This window comes from Bos grunniens, chromosome 6 (genome assembly GCF_055505025.1).
Source record: "Bos grunniens cultivar Pamir isolate PY7600 chromosome 6, Bosgru_T2T1.0, whole genome shotgun sequence".
Lineage (NCBI taxonomy): Eukaryota > Metazoa > Chordata > Mammalia > Artiodactyla > Bovidae > Bos > Bos grunniens.
The window spans coordinates 28375682-28394833 of record NC_141170.1 but is presented as its reverse complement, the minus strand read 5'-3'; the positions used below and the strand labels follow the sequence as shown (position 1 = coordinate 28394833).

The 19152-nt window shown below is 39.1% G+C and overlaps 1 long non-coding RNA gene across 1 annotated transcript in view; it reads right to left on the bottom strand.

The window, feature by feature from the left end:
• The window catches only part of LOC147370470 (uncharacterized), a 61893-nt gene extending 44411 nt beyond the window's left edge, over positions 1–17482 (bottom strand). Inside the window, exon 1 of the long non-coding RNA XR_015165303.1 lies at positions 17325–17482. This is a non-coding gene — a long non-coding RNA (uncharacterized LOC147370470). The remainder of the gene's footprint in view (positions 1–17324) is intronic.
• Between the last annotated feature and the right edge of the window lie 1670 nt (positions 17483–19152).

The window sequence follows — 19152 nt, the reverse complement described above, 5'->3', positions numbered from 1 at the left end:
TGTTGTAAAACTTCCATGTAACTTGGCTCCTCCCCTTGCCTCTTTGGACCAGTTCTCTCAGGGTTTCTTGAGATTCTGTCTCCCAGGCTTGAAGTCCTAAAAATTTCCAACGAATAAGACATAACTCATTGTTTAGGTTGCTTGTACTTTTTCGGTTGACATTAAGTATCTTACAGATATCCAGCAACTGTACATACGCGAAAACACTGCTTAAATCGTCACAACATTGCAACACTCCCCACAATGAGGAAGTTTATATCTGTTAAACTTTTATTTACTTAATAATAAAGGCAAAGGACTCCTTCTGACATTTTTGCATGTATTGTTTATCTCTAACTATGGTTGTGCACAAGTGTGTACGTTTGTGTGTGTGTGTGTGTGTGTGTGTGTGTGTGTAGGGGGAACTGATAGTCTATTTCATGAGTACCTTCTATGTTCCAGGGATTCTTTTCAACATTTTAATATATGAAAGTGTTTCAACCTCAAAAGTATCCCATGATGCATACTCTGTTAACTCCATTCTTCAGATAAAACAGTGCTCTAAGCTTGCTAAACAACTTCAAGCTAATACTTGTTAGCTTTTAAGGAGCTAAGGTTTCATGAATAAAGTTTAAAAATAGTGAAAATCATCATTAACAGTCATTACCCCACTTAGTCCATTTCTCCGTCTTTAAATAAAATTGCACTTCAAACATAGACAGCAGTCTGCCTTCCATTCCTCCTGCAGCCCCTTCAAAGCCTCATGGCCAAGATGCTACACCAATCCCCTGTGGTCCATTCCAGTCTCTAGTCTTGCCAGAGCATCTCCTGAAAGCTTCTAATCCTTTAAGAAAAGCCTGATTTGTCCTGTTTCTACAAAGCAGGATCCTGTGGGCCTCCTGGACACAAAAGCCCTGCTGTGCCCCCCATTTCCGGATTACAGGAAATAGGTTTCATTCAGCCTCTATGACTTTCCTTGAATTCCAAGGGGCAAGTTCAATCAGTTGCTCATTAGTGACTGGAGGGAACATGGAGATAAGGGAGGAATAGTCAAAAGAAACAATCATGCAGTCTTGGGGCAGGGTCCTGGTTCCGCTTTAAGAGCTAGACATAACAATATCTCTGAGTGATTTGCAGATACTGAAATCCCCGACCAGGTGAGAGATATGAATGGTACCCAAACCACTGGGACCAGAAGGTTGATGATGCAGACTCCCACTTACCTCACCACCAATCAAGCAAAAGAATGCCCAGGAGTTGATCACACCGTCTTTGAACCATTACTATAAAACATCTCACTCCCCTCTCCAGGTTGGGACACACAGTTTTGAGGGTATTATCCCACTGTGTTCCCGTTTGCTTGGCAAAGCAATAAAGCTATTCTTTTCTACTTCACCCAAAACTCTGTCTCTGAGATTTAACTTGACGTCAGGGTAAAGAAACCATATTCAGCTTCACTGTCTCAGCTAGAGGAGAGAAATTCTATTCACCAGCACTCAAAACAGAAAGATTTTCATCCTACCCAACACACCCCATTCCTGTGGCTTTGTTTTTGGTTGTCTGCTTGGCCCAGAGATTTCAGCGTAAACACTGATCTGAATCTGTTCTCAGGTATCACCCTAGGTTCCCAGGGCAATCCTGCCACCAAATCACAAGTTCAAGTAAACTCTTGGGAGTCCATTTGGTAACTTACGTGAACAGACTAACTGCCAACACTATCCATGTTTTTATTTCAAATGGAAATGGCTCTAACTTTGGGCTAGAAGTACTGGGGCTTCCCCAGGCAATCCTAAATACCTATATTACTGGAATATTCAACAAGGAGATCAATAGGAATAATGGGATAATTTTGATACCCCCATATTTCCCTAATAGATAAACAAAAGAAATCTAATGACTTTTGCCTATCTTTTTACCAGTACACTTCTATGACCATATCTATGATATAATTGGTGGTGCCACTGGTAAAGAACCCACCTGCCAGTGCAGGAGACTCAAGAGATGCAGGTTGGATCCCTAGGTGGGAAGATCCCCTGGAGGAAAGCATGGCAACCCACCCTAGCATTCTTGCCAGGAAAATCCCATGGACAGAGGAGTCTGGTGGGCTACAATCCATAGGGTCACAAAGAGTTGGACACAAGTAAAGTAATTTAGCATGTATGCATGACACAATTATTGCTCATTAAGTGATTATAATAATCATAGTTATCACATAAGTTCTTTGCACATAACCTTGTTTCCAGTTATAAACAGTAGATTTATAGGAACCTCTTTGCTAGATACTGTCTTTATCAGCTCTCTGATGTTACTGTGCAATTCTATAAGCTAATTAAATTCAGAGGTTCTGTACTGGGTATGAGGGAAACTCTAAGGGCAAAACGAATTCACAGATAGAGGTTGAATAAATCTCTGATTTTCAATGACAAAGTAGTTTCATCTCATGATAATTTTTAATAGATTTTTTTTTTTTTTTACAAATTGGAAAATATATAAGCTGATGTTATCTGAGGAATGCTGTTAAGAATGAAGTTAATGTATTTGAAGTAAGAATGTTATTTCTGACTAATATCTTCCCTACTTAAAAAATGATTTTATGGCTATCCAGTTTCAGTTCTGACATACAAAGAACTTAGAAGTATCACTCCCATCCTTAGAATAAGAAAAAGCTGACAAACTGAAAATCAACGAATTATCTTGGCCCTATTAGAGAACTGAGTTTACAGGACAGACTGCCACCCAGACAAATGTTCCATTTTTGGCTTCAACTGTTTTTCTGCCTTCTCTGGTTTTAATTGGTTATTATATATGATTTCCTTTCACCTCTTCTGCTGCATCAATTATAATACTTCTTAAAAAGTTTTAGTATTTGCTCTAGGAGTTTGAAGCACACATTTTAAACTAAAGCCATCTTCAAATAATAACATGATACTGCCTCAGGTGTAGGGCAAGCATCTTATAACAGGTATTTCCAATTTCTTCTTCCCGTCCCTTATCACAGTACTGTCATTTATTTCATTTACCCACATGTTATAGTCATTCAATACATTACGATTATGACTGCATACAATTATGACTGCATACAATTATGATGGCATTAGCCTATTATCTAATCTTAGTCATTTAAAAAAAAAAACAATAAAAACCTCGTGTGATTTCTAATTTCCAAGTTATTAAATTACTGTACACTTACCATGGGCCAAGCACAATTCTAAATACTTTATGCTTATTTAAGATCCACATCCTTATGAAACAGTACTGTCATTTCTGCTTTATAAATGGCCAAAAGCTGAGGCAGAGAAAGTTTAAGTGACTTGCCCCAAGTCAGACAATTAGTAAACTGGGTTGTATGGATGTGAAACCAGGCTATCTGGCCTCAAGCCCATGCTTTTATCTCTCCACCCTCTTTGTACTTCCACATGTATCATCCAATTTTATGCCAAATCCCTTCATTCACCTAATGATCATTAATGGAGTATTATGGCACCCCACTCCAGTACTCTTGCCTGGAAAATCCCATGGACGGAGGAGCCTGGTAGGCTGCAGTCCATGGGGTCGCTCAGAGTCGGACACAACTGAGCAACTTCACATTTATGTTCCCCCCAGAGAAGGGAATGGCAAGCCACTCCAGTATTCTTGCCTGGAGAATCCCATGGACAGAGGAGCTTGGTGGGCTACAGTCCACAGGGTTGCAAAGAGTCAGACAGGACTGAGCACAATTATGCTCCAGGTACAGAGCCACGTGCTGCAAGATACGAAACAAGTGTAAGACTGTGCCTGGTTCATCATCTATAAAAGGAAAGAAACTTTAAAAGGGTTCCTCAGGCCTTTCTAGTGTTGCCTGAGGAAATTCAACCTTTTCCCCATATCCATCTCTGACCTACAAATGAGGAGGGTCTGTTGTGAATTCTATACCAGAATTCTCCAGTTTGTCAACAGGATCCCAGGTGCAAGAAACCTCTACTCAAGGATCTACAGGAGGAAAAGTTCTCGATTGTTTTCTACTACTCAGGCTTCAAAGCAAAGAGAAACCCCCTTTCCTCAACAGCATTACAGTCTCTTATCATGTCACCCGTGCGTGCATGCATGCTAGGTCGTTTCAGTCGTGTCCGACTCTTTGTGACCCCATGGATTGTAGCCCTCCAGGCTCCTCTGTCCATGGAAGTTTTCCAGGCAAGAATACTAGAAAGGGTTGCCAAGCCCTCCTCCAGGGGATCTTCTCGACCCAGGGATCTCCCACGGCTCCAGCACTGCAGGCAGATTCTTTACTGCTGAGCCACCAGGGAATCCCATCATGTCATACACGCACACACAAAAAGCTACATCTGTGTACTGTTCATTTTCTACAAGGCCAGATGGCACAGTTTTATGTCTGACTTACTCATCACTCCAGCCTTTTCAGTTCTGCTTTTGGCTAGAAAACATTCCGAGTTTTCTTCCCTCCTTGCATGCAGTCACCTTTATCCCCAACCCGATTGTCTTTTCTAATGCCCTCCCCTCTGAGTGACGCTCTTCCTTATCTGAGGGTTGTTTGGGAACGGGTTGACTCTTGACTCTGCATGCCTTCAAGGGCTTCATTTGGGAGCCAGTTGTTGATCTGGAATAGTTTATTCCTTTGGGCTTCTTAATTCTCCAGCTCCTCTAATCCTCATGTAAATAGGTGACCAGATCCTGAACTTAAAGGCTTTCTCTCCAAACCCTGAGTTACTGAGAGGCAAAGTGTCAGTATATGTGTAAATGCCATACTTTTAGAATCTATAGTAAGTGGAGGAGATGTGTCTATGGCGTGCATGCGTGCTAAGTTGCCTCAGCTGTGTTCAACTTTTTGTGACCCTATAGACCGCAGTCCGCCAGGTTCCTCTGTCCATGGAATTCTCCAGGCAAAAATACTGGGGTGGGTTGCCATTTCCTCCCCTAGGGGATCTTCCCAACCCAGGGATCAAACTGGCACCTCTTAGATCTCCTGCATTGCAGGCAGGTTCTTTATTCTTTATTGCATGATTATCAAAGTGGGGTTCTGGTATTACTTTAAACCAAGGGGCTGGCTAACCTAAGGTAGCCTTTTGTTGCATAGTTAAAAATTCAAGTTAACTTGGGGTCGAGTGAAGCCAAGGAACAAGTGGAGCAAACAGTGCTGAGTCTGAAGGGTGAGATGGGCCCCCAAATGGGAGGAGGAGGCACAAAGGAATTGACTATTGGAGGACTGAGGAGATGGAGAAGAGAATGGAAGTGACCGGGGATTCTGAGCTGATCAGTGAGAACCGGTGTTTGGAGAGGAGTGGGAAGGGCAATTTACAGAAACCAAGCAAAAACAGACCAGTCTTTGGATCCAAAGGAATATCTGGAAAGACCAGGGATTTGAAATCTGACAAACCTATTTTCAAACTCCAGCTCCACCACTGCTTGATCTTGGAAATGTTATTTAACCTTTAGGTTCTCATCAGTATATCAGGGATGATTATGTCTACCCAGTAGACTGATGTGAGGATTAAAAGGAGGAATATGTATAATACACTTAGTGCTTCACACATAGTAAATATTTCATAAATACAAGTTCTCTCTTTTCTTTTGCTTCACATTCCTCTCTCCCTCCCTGATCCACATCCCAATCTAGAGTCACTTCTAAAAACTGGGTTTGTCTCCTCCATCTTAGACAAACATGACTTTAGGAAGTTCTAATAATCATTTCTAATTCTTTTTAATTAGTTTAAAATTATGAGATGTCACCTCTGCCCTTGAAACACCACATTTCTCTCTGAAAATGATCTGTTCCCATTCCTGACAGATTGATAAAATCTAAAAAAAAATTCTGTTTTTTCCTTTCCACTGAAATGTTCTTTATCTAAAAACACATGAAGAGTAGAGCAATAAATAAAATATCTGGACTCTTAAGGAAAAGAATGTCTGGGAATTCCCTTGCAGTCCAGTCGTTAAGACTCAGCCCTTTCACTGAGAAAAATAATAATATTGCATGTGTGTGGAATCTAGAAAAATGATACAGATAAACTTATTTGCAAAGCAGAAATAGAGACACAGATGCAGAGAAAAAATGTATGGATCTGGCAAGTGGGATGAATTAGGAGACTGGGATTGGCATATATACACTGCTGCTGCTGCTAAGTCGCTTCAGTCGTGTCCGACTCTGTGCGACCCCATAGACGGCAGCCCCCAGGCTCCCCCATCCCTGGGATTCTCCAGGCAAGAACACTGGAGTGGGTTGCCATTTCCTTCTCCATATATATATACACTACTATGTATAAAACCGGAAACTAATAAGAACCTACTGTATAGTTCAGGTGATACAAATGGGAAGATAATCCAAAAGAGGGGATATATGTATACATATAGCTGGTTCACTTTGCTATAGAGCAGAAACTAACACAATACTGCAAAGCAACTATCCTCTAATAAAAATTAATTTTAACTAATTTTCAAAAAGAGCTTTCACTGCCATAGTCCCAAGTTGAATCCCTGGTCCAGGGAACTAAGATACTGCAATGTGTGGTCAAGAAATAAAAAGAAGAGGAGACTGTCTTCACTCACCAGAAACCCAAACAATGATCAAAACTTAGCACTGAATTCTGAGCAAAAGGGTCAAAATTCGTGTAAATTATCTAACGGGCTTATCATAAGTCCACAATATAAATTTCAAAATTCTGATGCAGATTTGAAAGATGTAAGCAAAACTGAATTTTATATACATATAATAAGGATCCAGTCAAATACTTCAACTTTACTGAAACTCCATGCCTAAAGTATTGCTTGAAATAAATAGAACATCATATAAGAAAGCTTTTAGTTTCTGTAAAGTGATTTCACAAATAACTGGATTTGACCTATAAGGTAAGGAAATTATAATGTACAGAGGTAGTTGTTAAACCTTTTACCCAGTGAAATGTTTCTTTAAATGGAATTTTCTGTGGAAGACCTGCATTTAGAGAAAAATGTAGCAGAAGTGGGAGTGAGAACCGGGAATCCATCTACTCTAAAAACACACATTCTCTCTCCCATTTCTGACTGTGACAGAAACTCTGAGCACCACCATCACCATCACCCCTCCCCATTCATGTAGCCCCTAGGGCTTTAGAATCCACAGGATTCACCACTGCTCTAAAGCATCACTGATCTGTGTGTCTATATTTTCCTAAATTGCATATCGTAACCAGTTACTGTGCCAGTAAATAAATTTTAATGAATCTCAACTATTATACCCTTGTGTCCTATGGCCTGAGTGTGCTCAATCGTGTCCAATTCTTTGTGACCCCATTGACTGCAGACTGCCAGGCTCCTTTGTCCAGGGAATTTTCCAGGCAAGAAATATTGGAGCGGGTTGCCATTTCCTACCTCAGGGGATCTTCCTGCCCCAGGGATTAAACCCGCATCTCTTGCATCTCTTGCACTGGCAGGCGAATTCTTTACCACTTGTGGCACCTGGGAAGGCCACTGTATCTTTCATATGAGATAAAATAGAAGAGATCACAACACACTTCAACAAGCTAATATATGGTTTTAACACACTTATTTCATAAAGATATATATTCCTGAGTATGCTGCATCAGAATGTAAAATGACTGTAAGCCCCAACTGAGAAGTCTGACAGAACCCATGCTGCTTCATGAGGCTGAGAGAACCTCATGAAGTGGATAACATCTTGGTGAAATAATTTTAAAACGACAAACTCCCAACCCTAATATAATGGAACTTTATTCAGAAAAAAAGTTATGGTTGAACAACATATAGGCAAATCAATGAAGAAGTTGGAGGCATAATTTTGTTGGTAATAAAAAGAAGAAGCTAAGTTTTTTTAGCCATTTATTTTTATTTATGTATTTATAATTTATTAATTATAAATACCATGCTCTTTTCCCCTATCAAATAAATGTTCAGTTTAAACCTAAGACTGTTGAATAACTTGGGTTGTCTTAAGCCTTCTATCATAGTTGCTAAGTCCACAAATCAGAAATACAGATGTAAAGGTATTTCAGATACTTTAAATGTAACAAATGGCAAGAGCAATATCTTAGTTAATCCATGAAACTGCATGATATCATTTCTCTTAATAACACTGGGGATCTGTTTATCATCCAGGCCTTGGTATTATGTCTGTATTAATTTTCACAGTAATGGGCATCCAAATACCCTCAGCATATTTGTCTTTTTCATGTGGAACACAAGAGTCAAGTGTTACTTGGGCTCCTAATTGCTGGGTTTCTAACAGAAGAAGTTCTTTGGCTCCTTAAGCTGCAGGATTTTCTCAAAATGATTCATGTCATCTCTGACCAGTTCTCAGCATGATTCAAGATGTTACAGTCTTTAACAAGCAGCATTTTCTGGAGATCACTTCAGATATTTCTTCTGCTCAACAGACCTTTGGCTGTCCACACCAAACCTATCCTATGACACTGTGACTTGTGAATAGTACCGATCAGAGCACAGAAGTATTGTTAAGTGCCTGCTTAATGGGCAAGTCTTCCTTACCACTGGCCCTAAGTTTGATTCATAGATATCTAACAAAACCGGTCTAGGAGCTTATTAAGATAGTATGCACACCATTAATGTAATAGGATTTGTGCTGGCAATAATTATTAACCTAGTCATGTTGGATCACTACCAGATATATGACACCCAAGTCCCAATGTAATTTTCTTCTCTTCCTTTAATATATAATATGGAATTCAGCTTTAGTAAGCAACACATTCATTCAACAACTAAATGTTAATGCCTCATATATGCAAAACAGGACTTCCCAGGTGGTGCAGTGGTAAAGAATCCACCTGCCAACATAGGAGACACTAAAGACATGGGTTCAATCCCCCGGTCAGGAAGATCCCCTGGAGTGGAAAATGGCAACCTGCTCCAGTATTCTTACCTGGAAAATTCTATGGACAGAGGAGCCTGGTGGGCTACAGTCCATGAGGTCGCAAAGAGTCAGACACAACTGCATAACCAAGCACACACACATATGCAAGACACTAAAGTAGGTATAGCAGAGTATCCAAACACATGAAAGGCATCACTTTGGCTTCAAAAATATTAAAATCTGGTATTTAAAATACAACTTGTAAACCACCACTAACAATAGGCATACTTATTGTATAATTTATGTGCTAGCCAATGTTCTAAAAATTTTAACTCCAAGTTACTGAATAAGGATAGCGATTGATCCTTTCCTCATGGAGTTCATCTTTCCATGAGAGAAACAAGAAACAAATGCGTGAAGAAGTGATAAGTTTTATGATGGAGGAAGTTCAGACTGTAATAAAAGACATCACTGGATGTGCCTGACATGGCCTAGGAAGATCTGAAAAGGCTCCCAGAGAAAGTAATAATAAAGTTAACACTCATTTGAGTATGATCCAGGACAAAAAACAAGCAGAACTGCCAAGAATCTGGAGTTGAAGTGTCATAAAAGTTTTGAACTCACAAGTCACGTAAGTAGAAATGTTATAAACATCAGAGCTTCTGCTCTCAAATCCTTAGTCTATCCCTATCCATTGCTGGGCTTGATTTAGTTTTCCCTTTGGAATATCTTCTATTGATTTGTGATTTTGGAAGTCAAGGATTTGTCAGAGCCACCAGAGACCTTCCCTGGTGGCTCAGATGGTAAAGAATCTGACTGCAAAGCGGGAGACCTGGGTTTAATTCCCAGGCTGGGAAGATTCCCTGGAGAAGGTAATGGCTATCCATTCTAGAGAATTCTTACCTGGAGAGTTCCATGGACAGAGGAGCCTGGCGGGATCCATGGGGTCTCAAATAGTCAGACACAACTGAGTGACTAACACTTTTACTTTCACTAGAGAGCTCGGTACAACAGATAACATAACAAAGCACAGGTTTCATGTTAAGATGCCATGATACCCGTTACAAGACTGGCAGGATAGGGTAAGCAGAGAGAAGGGTAGTTTATAGCCATTCCTTTTGGAGCCCCATGGGAATACAGGTAATATTTTTTCCAAATCCAAAACACACTTTATAATCTAAGTGAGGTATAGGAGGGCCTCTAGAAAATTGGCTCAAGATTCAAGTAAAACTCAGGTTTCCTTCTGGTGAGATTCTGGGTTCCTCTAGCTTTATTTTTCATACATTCTTAAGAATGCAGATGCACTAACCCAGGAAGGACAGATCTGAAGTACTAGGTCCTCTGTTACAAAAGTAGAAAGATAACTAGATTTTTACAAATAGGTATGTATTAAGAGGTGTGTTTAGAGAAAGGAAGATTAAGTTCCAGGGAGTCTGGGGAGTTGATTCATGAGATGAGGGGAGTTTTGAAGAATCTTAAGTCTGAAATTATAGTCCAAGAGCCAGAGTAACTTGAGAGGGGACTAGGAATTGTAAGATGGATATTCCTTCCATGTCATTATATTTTTGATCTTATGTCATTCTGAAGTCCAAGTCAGTTTAAGTGCCATGGCACCATATAAAGACTGGAGATGATGATCCATGTCTCTTTCTCTATACTCAGCTACCCGCCCTCAGTGAAGATACAACAGATATTATATGTGTGTGTATGTATATATACTATATATAGAGTACCTGTTGTATGTTTTCTCCTGTGCCCCTTAATTTCCACCCACAAATAATGGATTAGATATCAGCAGGAAAGGAATGAGAGGAGACCAATGCATTTAAATAAGGTGTGAACGAGATTGTCTGTATATATATTAATAGAATCTCAGTATCTCAGAAAATCACTTTGTTCCTGATTCCTCTACTATAATACACAAGGTTACTTTCTTAGATCCATATATATATAATATTGAAGAAAATTATTTTTGAAGTTTCCCTCCAAATTAAATTAGAAAAAGATGAGAAATGCATGTTATAGTAAAGCCCACAGTAAGCAGCTTCTCTCTTGGGTTCACTTGAATACTGCATGGGTTAAACAAAGGCCTGCCTACAAGAATGACTTCTCTCTACTCCAAGAGTTTTACACTTAGCTTTGATGACTTTTGGGACTCTTGTCCTGTGAAACTTCCCACGCTGAGTGAGGCCCACTGACTCTTCTCTGACAGTTGATATTTAGTATTAGAAGAAATACAGGACATTATATGTCTGTAATCTGACTTGTGTCTTCTCCTTTACACTGAACTTTCTCCTGAAAGGTTACCAGTGATCTCATTCTTGCCAAACCTCTTCCTCCATTTCTACTACTGTCTTGACCTCATTGCTCCACCTGCCACAGGCACCTCTTTGGAACACTCTCCTTGTGCTTTGGGAAGCCAGCACTATCACCATGGCCCTTTGAACTTTTTGACTCTCTTATATATCTTGACACTAAATAAATATCTGATATTTGTTAATGTCAAAAATTATATCTTACAGTTCTGTCTCACCATTTTATTAATTGACCTCATTTGAATCCCATGAAAATACTGAGATGAATGAAAGACAGGAACAGGTTTTACAGATGAGGCTAGGGCAGTGTAAATAAGGTCATAAGGTCAAAAGACTCAGGAATGATAGGAGCTAGCATCGCAAACTAGGGCTTCGAACTGTTGGTTTAGTGTCTTTTTTTTTGCATAAATGTTTTCTTTTCTTATTCTTTTGGCACATTTAACATATACCCCTTCTTTCCAACAGAAAAAGTGAAATTTTCTTCATAAATGTGGCTCGGGTCATACTATAGTACAGTTCTCAATCCACAACAGGATCAAGATTTTCAAGTTTCTAAATCCCCACATAGTTTCCATGGCATTTATGATTCATACGTTGTAAGCTAAGGGAAGAAAATGAACAAAACAGCTAAACCAAAATCCTAGGGGAGATGAAGGTAAGATTTCAGAAAACTGGAGAAGCCTGTTTAGAAGATAAACTACTTTTTCATATCCTAAGGACATTACCTGTGCTATCACTCTAGGATATTTCAGCCGAGGTCTAAGATTGCTCAGTGCTTAAAAAGCAAATATAGTTGAGAGATATTAATGTTGTGGTTCCATCACATCAGTATCAGATTTCAGAGGTCATAGAAAGCTATTCCATTTCGAGATCGTGTGGTTCAAATCTGCCTTTTAAGAATGAAAAAGGTCTAGCCCAGAACTGTTAAATGACCTACACAAGATCACACAAGAGTTTATGTTCAGTCAGGACTAGAACTTGGATCTAAACTATGTGGTTCAGTATTTGTTCTCGCTTTCCATGTTTAGTTAAAACATCAGGCTCTCTGCTTATAAGACTACATTTATTTGAGGCCCTTCCCAAAATAAATGAATCAGAATCTCTGGGAGAATAAGGCCCCAGATTCAGTATTTTTTCTGAAGCTATCCAAGTGACTTTAACGTGTAGCCATGGGTGAGGAGAATCAGCTGTACAATAAAATATTAGCAATTATACAAATCATTCCTTACAGACTAAGATACATTGCAAGACAGAATATAATCTGTGTGTAATTTTATTGGGGGATAATTTTCTAAATCTAACAGGTATTACCAGTAATATCCAATGTAATAAAAATGAAGACTTCAATAGCTATTGCTTTATTGCCTTCACTAGCGATTTTTTACTTATCTGTTAGTGGCAGTGTTAAACAGAGGAAAAAAACAGTAATCATAAAACAATTCCTAGGATTTCTGTGCCATTTTACTCCATCTTCTAGATATCTTTACCTCCAGGGTGTACCGAAATAAGGCAACAGTAGGTTGAGGGCAGGAGGAGAAGGGGACAACAGAGGATGAGATGGTTGGATGGCATCACCGACTCAATGGACATGAGTCTGGGTAAACTCCAGGAGTTGGTGATGGACAGGGAGGCCTGGTGTGCTGCAGTTCATGGGGTCGCAAAGAGTCGGACACGACTGAGCGACTGAACTGAACTGAGATAAAATTTATTGAGCTATAGATTTAGATATCTTGAAGAGATTGAAGACAAGAAAGTTTCAGGCTGTGTATGTTTCATCCTTTCTCCAAGGTTGAGAAGGACACTGTTCTTACTATTCAGTTGCTAAGTCATGTATGACTCTTTGTGACCCCATATATTGCAGCACACCAGGCTTCCATGCCCTTCACCATCTCACAGAGCTTGCTCAAACTCATGTCCATTGAGTCAGTGATGTCATCCAACCATCTCATCCTCTGTTGTCCCCTTCTCCTCCTGACTTTACTCTTTCCCAGCCTTAGAAAAGCTGACTTTCCTAATGAGTCAGCTCTTTGCATCAGGTGGCCAAAGTATTGACGCTTCAGCATCAGTCCTTCCAATGAATATTCAGGAATGATTTCCTTTAGGATTAACTGGTTTGATCTCCTTGCAGTCCAAGGGACGCTCAAGAGTCTTCTCCAACTCCACAATTCAAAAGCATCAATTCTTTGGTGCTCAGCCTTCTTTATGGTTCAACTCTCACATCCATACATGACTACCGGGAAAACCATAGCTTTGACTAGATGGCCCTTTGTTGGCAAAGTAATGTCTCTGCTTTTTAATATGCTGTCTACATTGGTCATAGCTTTTCTTCCAAGGAGCAAGTGTCTTTTAATTTCATGGCTGCAATCACCATCTGCAATGATTTTGGAGTCCAAGAAAATAAAGTCTCTCACTATTTCCATTGTTTCCCCATTTATTTGTCATGAAGTGATGGGACTGGATGCCATAATCTTAGTGTTTTGAATACTGAGTTTTAAGCCAGCTTTTTCACTCTCCTCTTTTACCTTCATCAAAAGGCTCTTTAGTTCCTCTTCACTTTCTGCCATTAATGTGGTGTCATCTGCATATCTGAGGTTATTGACATTTCTGTATATTTAACTTATATGCAGAGTACATCATGAGAAACACTGGGCTGGATGAAACACACGCTGGAATCAAGACTGCCAGGAAAAATATCAGTAACCTCAGATATGCAGATGATACCACCCTTATGACAAAAAGATGGAGAAACAGCAGAAACAGTGGCAGACTTTATTTTGGGGGGCTCCAAAATCACTGCAAATGGTGACTGCAGCCATGAAATTAAGACACCTACTCCTTGGAAGAAAAGTTATGACCAACCCAGACATCATATTAAAAAGCAGAGACATTACTTTGTCAACAAAGGTCCATCTCGTCAAGGCTATGGTTTTTCCAGTAGTCATGTATAGATGTGAGAGTTGGACTATAAAGACAGCTGAGCACCAAAGAATTGATGCTTTTGAACTGTGGTGCTGGAGAAGACTCTTGAGAGTCCCTTGGACTGCAAGGAGATCCAACCAGTCAATCCTAAACGAAATCAGTCCTGGGTATTCATTGGAAGGACTGATGCTGAAGCTGAAACTCCAATACTTTGGCCACCTGATGTGATGAGATGACTCATTTGAAAAGACCCTAATGCTGGGAAAGATTGAAGGTGGGAGGAGAAGGGGATGACAGAGGATGAGATAGTTGGATGACATCTCCGACTCAATGGACATGAGTTTGGGTAAACTCCAGGAGTTGGTGATGGACAGGGAGGCCTGGCGTGCTGCAGTCCATGGGGTCACAAAGAGTCGGACACGACTGAGCGACAGAACTGAACTGAACTGAACTGATTGACATTTCTCCCAGCAATCCTGATTCCAGTCTGTAATTTATCCAGCCTTGGATTTCTCATGATATACTCTGTATATAAGTTAAATAAGCAAGGTGACAATATACAGCCTTGGCATACTTCTTTTCCAATTTGCAACCAGTCTGTTGTTCCATGTCCAGTTCAAACTGTTACTTCTTGACCTGCATACAGGTTTCTCGGGAGGCAGGTAAGGTGGTATTCCCATCTTTTTAAGAATTTTCCAGTTTTTTGTGATCCACACAGTCAAAGGCTTTAGCATTGTCAATGAGGCAGATGTTTTTCTGGAATACCCTTGCTTTTTCTATGATCCAATGGATGTTGGCAATTTGATCTCTAGTTCCTCTGCCTTTTCTAAATCCATCTTGAGCATCTGGAAGTTCTCAGTTCACATACTGTTGAAGCCTGGCTTAGAGAATTTTGCTTGTGTGTGAGATGAGTGCAATTGTGCGATAGTTTGAACATTCTTTGGCACTGCCTTTCTTTGGGATTGGAATGAAAGCTGACTTTTTTCAGCCCTGTGGCTACTGCTGAGTTTTCCAAATTTACTGGTATACTGAATGCAGATGAGCACAGACTCATCTTTTAGGATTTGAAATAGCTTGGCTGGAATTCCATAACCTTCACTAGCTTAGTTCATAGTGATGTTTCCTAAGGCCCACTTGACTTGGCACTCCAAAATATCTGGCTCTAGGTGAGTGATCACACCATCGTGGTTCTCTGGGTCATTAAGATCTTTTTTGGATAGTTCTTCTGTGTATTCTTGCCACCTCTTCTTAATATCTTCTGCTTCTGTTAGGCCCATATCATTTCTGCCCTTTATTGTGCCCATTTTTGCATTAAATGTTCCCTTGGTATCTCTAATTTTCTTGAAGAGATTTCTAGTCTTTCCCATTCTATTGTTTTCCTCTATTTTAGGAATCAATGAACTAAAAGGACCGGAATGAGTGAATTTAATCTAGGTGATCATTATATCTATACTGTGGGCAACAATCCCTTAGAAGAAATGGAGTAACTATCATAGTCAACAAAAGAGAAATGCAGTACCTGGGGAAAACTCAAAACAGAAGAATGATCTCTGTAAGTCTCCAAGGCTAAGCCTTCAATATCATAGTAATCCAAGTCTATGCTCCAATGCTACTAATGCTGAAGAAGCTGAAGTTGAATACGTCTATGAAGACCTACAAGACCTTCTAGAACCACCAAAAAATGATGTCCTTTTCATCATAGGGGACTGGAAGGCAAAAGTAGAAAGTCAAGAGATCTCTGGAGTAACAAGCAAAGTTGGCCTTGGAGTACAAAATGAAGCAGGGCAAAGCCCAACTAAGAGTTCTGCCAAGAGAATGCACAGGTCATAGCAAACACCCTCTTCTGACAACACAAGAGACCACTCTACACATGGACATCACCCGATGATCAATACTGAAATCAGATTAATTATATTCTTTGCAGCCAAAGATGGAGAAGCTCTATATAGTCAGCAAAAACAAGATTGGGAGCTGACTTGACTCTGATCATGAACTTCTTATTGAAAATTCAGACTTAAATTGAAAAAAGTAGGGAAAGTAGCCCTTCAGGTATAACCTAAATCAAATCCCTTACGATTATACAGTGGAAGTGACAAATAGATTCAAGGGATTAGATCCAATAGACCAAGTGCCTGAAGAACTATGGATGGAGGTTCGTAACACTGCACAGGAGGCCGTAAGCAAAACCATCTCCAAGAAAAAGAAATGCAAAAACTCAAAATGGTTGTCTGAGGAGGCCTTTAAATAGCTGAGAAAAGAGAAGCAAGAAGGGCATTAAATTGAGTATTTAAGAAACTACATAAATCCATATGCAATCATTGCAATAATCTTGCAAATTATTTAGAAGTTGGGGAGTTTCTCAAAGGCTGATGATGTATGAGACATAAAATGCTCATTGAATGATTGTTTAATCAAGGCCTTTATGAAAGTTAACATTTTAACTGTAAGCCATTGATTAAGAAGTAGTAGCACCAGTGTAGGCGATGTATGATCACATGCTTCTAGGCATTAGCTAAACTTGAAATAGCAGTACTTTAAATAAGGATGGCTGCATTCCTAATTCATCATCACTGCATGTGTAATTAATGCTCTGTGGGTATGCATAAGTGACAGAAAGGGAGGCTCTTCTATTACTAGGTCACAGCTCAAGACAAGTACAAGAAGCAGCAGCTTCAGATGTCAGATTCCTAATATCAAATAGCATCTGTCTTTTTCTCATATTTTATGATTACTGAATGATTTTTCAGAGGAAGCTGTTGATAAAATTCACACGTGGTATTTTCAACGGGGCATTGTTAGAACAAAATGTTTTACATGAGCATGATGGACTATAAAAAAGGAAGGTGAACAACTGCTTTGGCGATGGAAGCTGGAAGACTGACACACCTAATTTCCTTCTTAATAGGAAAGCAATAATATGGGACATTCTTCTTGGAAAGAGTATCAAAACTATCAGCAAAGGGACGTGAACGCTCTTTTCAAATACTCTGAGACTAGAAGCTCCAGAAACATGGATTTTAGTGAAAATATAAGAGAGCAATGCACATATAAGAAACACTGTAAATGGAAACTTACATTATCATGTGTAAAATAGATAGCCAAAGGGAATTTGCTGCATGGCTCAGGAAACTCAGGGGCTCTGTATCAACCTAGAGGGGTAGGGTAGGGAGGGAGATGGAAGGGTCCAAAAGGGAAGGGATATATGTATACCTATGGCTGATTCATGTTGAGGCTTGACAGAAAACAACAAAAATCTGTAAAGCAATTATCCCTCAATTAAAAAATTAATTAAAAAAGAAAGAAACACTACTTACGGTGAACCAGACGTTGCTATGGGCAAAAACAATACAGTGTGATGGTGAAAGAGTTGGTGTTGCCCGGAGTCAGGCTGCTTGATTTGAATTCTGTCTCCTGTTGTTTATGAGCTGAAGGACCTTGAACAAATTCCTTAATCTTTCTGCCTTAGTCTCATCTGTAAAATAGAAATAAAAATGTACTCACTTCACAGGGTTATTTAGGGGAATAAATAAGCAATTATATTTTAAACTACCTAATGCATTAAAAATGTTAGGTATATAAATGCTACGTGTTGTTGTTGTTGCTACTGCTATTATTACTAGGCACATTCTGATTTAGATTTAAGAACAAATATCCACTACTTTCATGTTCCTTTCCACCTATAGTTCTGAATCAAAACAGAACCACAAACAAGATACTGTCTTTTAGTGAATTCATTCATCTAATCACTCAGCCATCTACACCACTCACTGTTCAAATGGTATGTAAATTTTTACACATTTTGGAATCATTTTTGGTTTAAGAAAACTCAAATTATCAGGCCAGTCAATGAAAAATTGTAGTTTACTATTAATTAGACTTTAAAGCTTTCTAAATTTTTACTTTCTTCTACCTCTGCATACATCGAATGAAACACAAGGACATTTTTCTTTCTGAATTTTCAAACTAATCCTCTGTTAAGAATGGATTAGTCCAGAAGACAATGACTTTTTTAAAAAAAGTCTATAATAAAGGATATTTAAATAAAGGGAGGATAACTACATTCAATGTAAGTTCCTCCTTTCTCTATTTTGTCTCTACTAGGACACAATATGAATAAATGAATCAATGAAAAAGCATGGCAGTGTGTTAATTTTCAGTCAAGGAGAAAAGCTAGGGGACTTCTCTGGTGGTCCAGTGGCTAAGACTCCGAGCTCTCAGTGCAGGGGCCCTGGGTTCAATCCCTGGTCAGAGACCTAGATCTCAATGCCACAATTAAGAATTTTCATGCCACAACTAAAGATACCAGTGCCACAACTAAGATCTGACCCAGCCAAATAAATAAATACTTTTCTTACAAAACAAGAAAAGCTAAACAGTCACAGTTGCACAGAGACTACAGGGAAATATGGAGCCTAGAATTCTGCTTGGAAATGCGTGCTTTGTTTGTACTTTATAAGACACTATTTAATCTACATTTAAGTAATTATCATGAAGGACATAAATTCTTCATTCAAGTGGAAGTGGCTAACGTATGATTCATATTTGTCTAAATGTAGAATAAAATCATTTTTTTCAAAAGTTAGCATGATAGAACAGAATTCACATTCCAGGACTCATATTTTGAATATTAAATTTAATAGCTTTATCTCAAACACTTTCCTATATTTTTCAACACCTTTATTGTTAAAAAAAAAGCAACCTATGGCTGATTCATGTTCATGTTTGACAGAAAAAAATAAAATTCTGTATGGCAATCATCCTTCAATTAAAAAATATATAAATTTAAAAAATACATTATTTTTTAAAAAAGCAATCTAATACCACTCCATGGCAGCACTTCTTGCTAAGGATTACCTAACAAAAAATTATAAACATTTTGTTATATAAAAGCTAATTCACCAAAGTAGGTATGCTCTGTTGTTAGCTTGAAAATCATTAATTTCATAATAAATAAGTGCCAGTTGCAGTCCCAAAGAAGCAAGTGATGGGAGAAGAATTATGAAGTTGCATCTGTTCTTGTCTAAGGCTAAATGCTAGAGTTTGGGTCTGGTCCAGGGCTCGATCTGGCTACAGTGTGTAGTAGGCTTACACCTGATATCAGTTTAGGGCCTGTGTATGCAGTTTAGGCGGAGAAGGCGATGG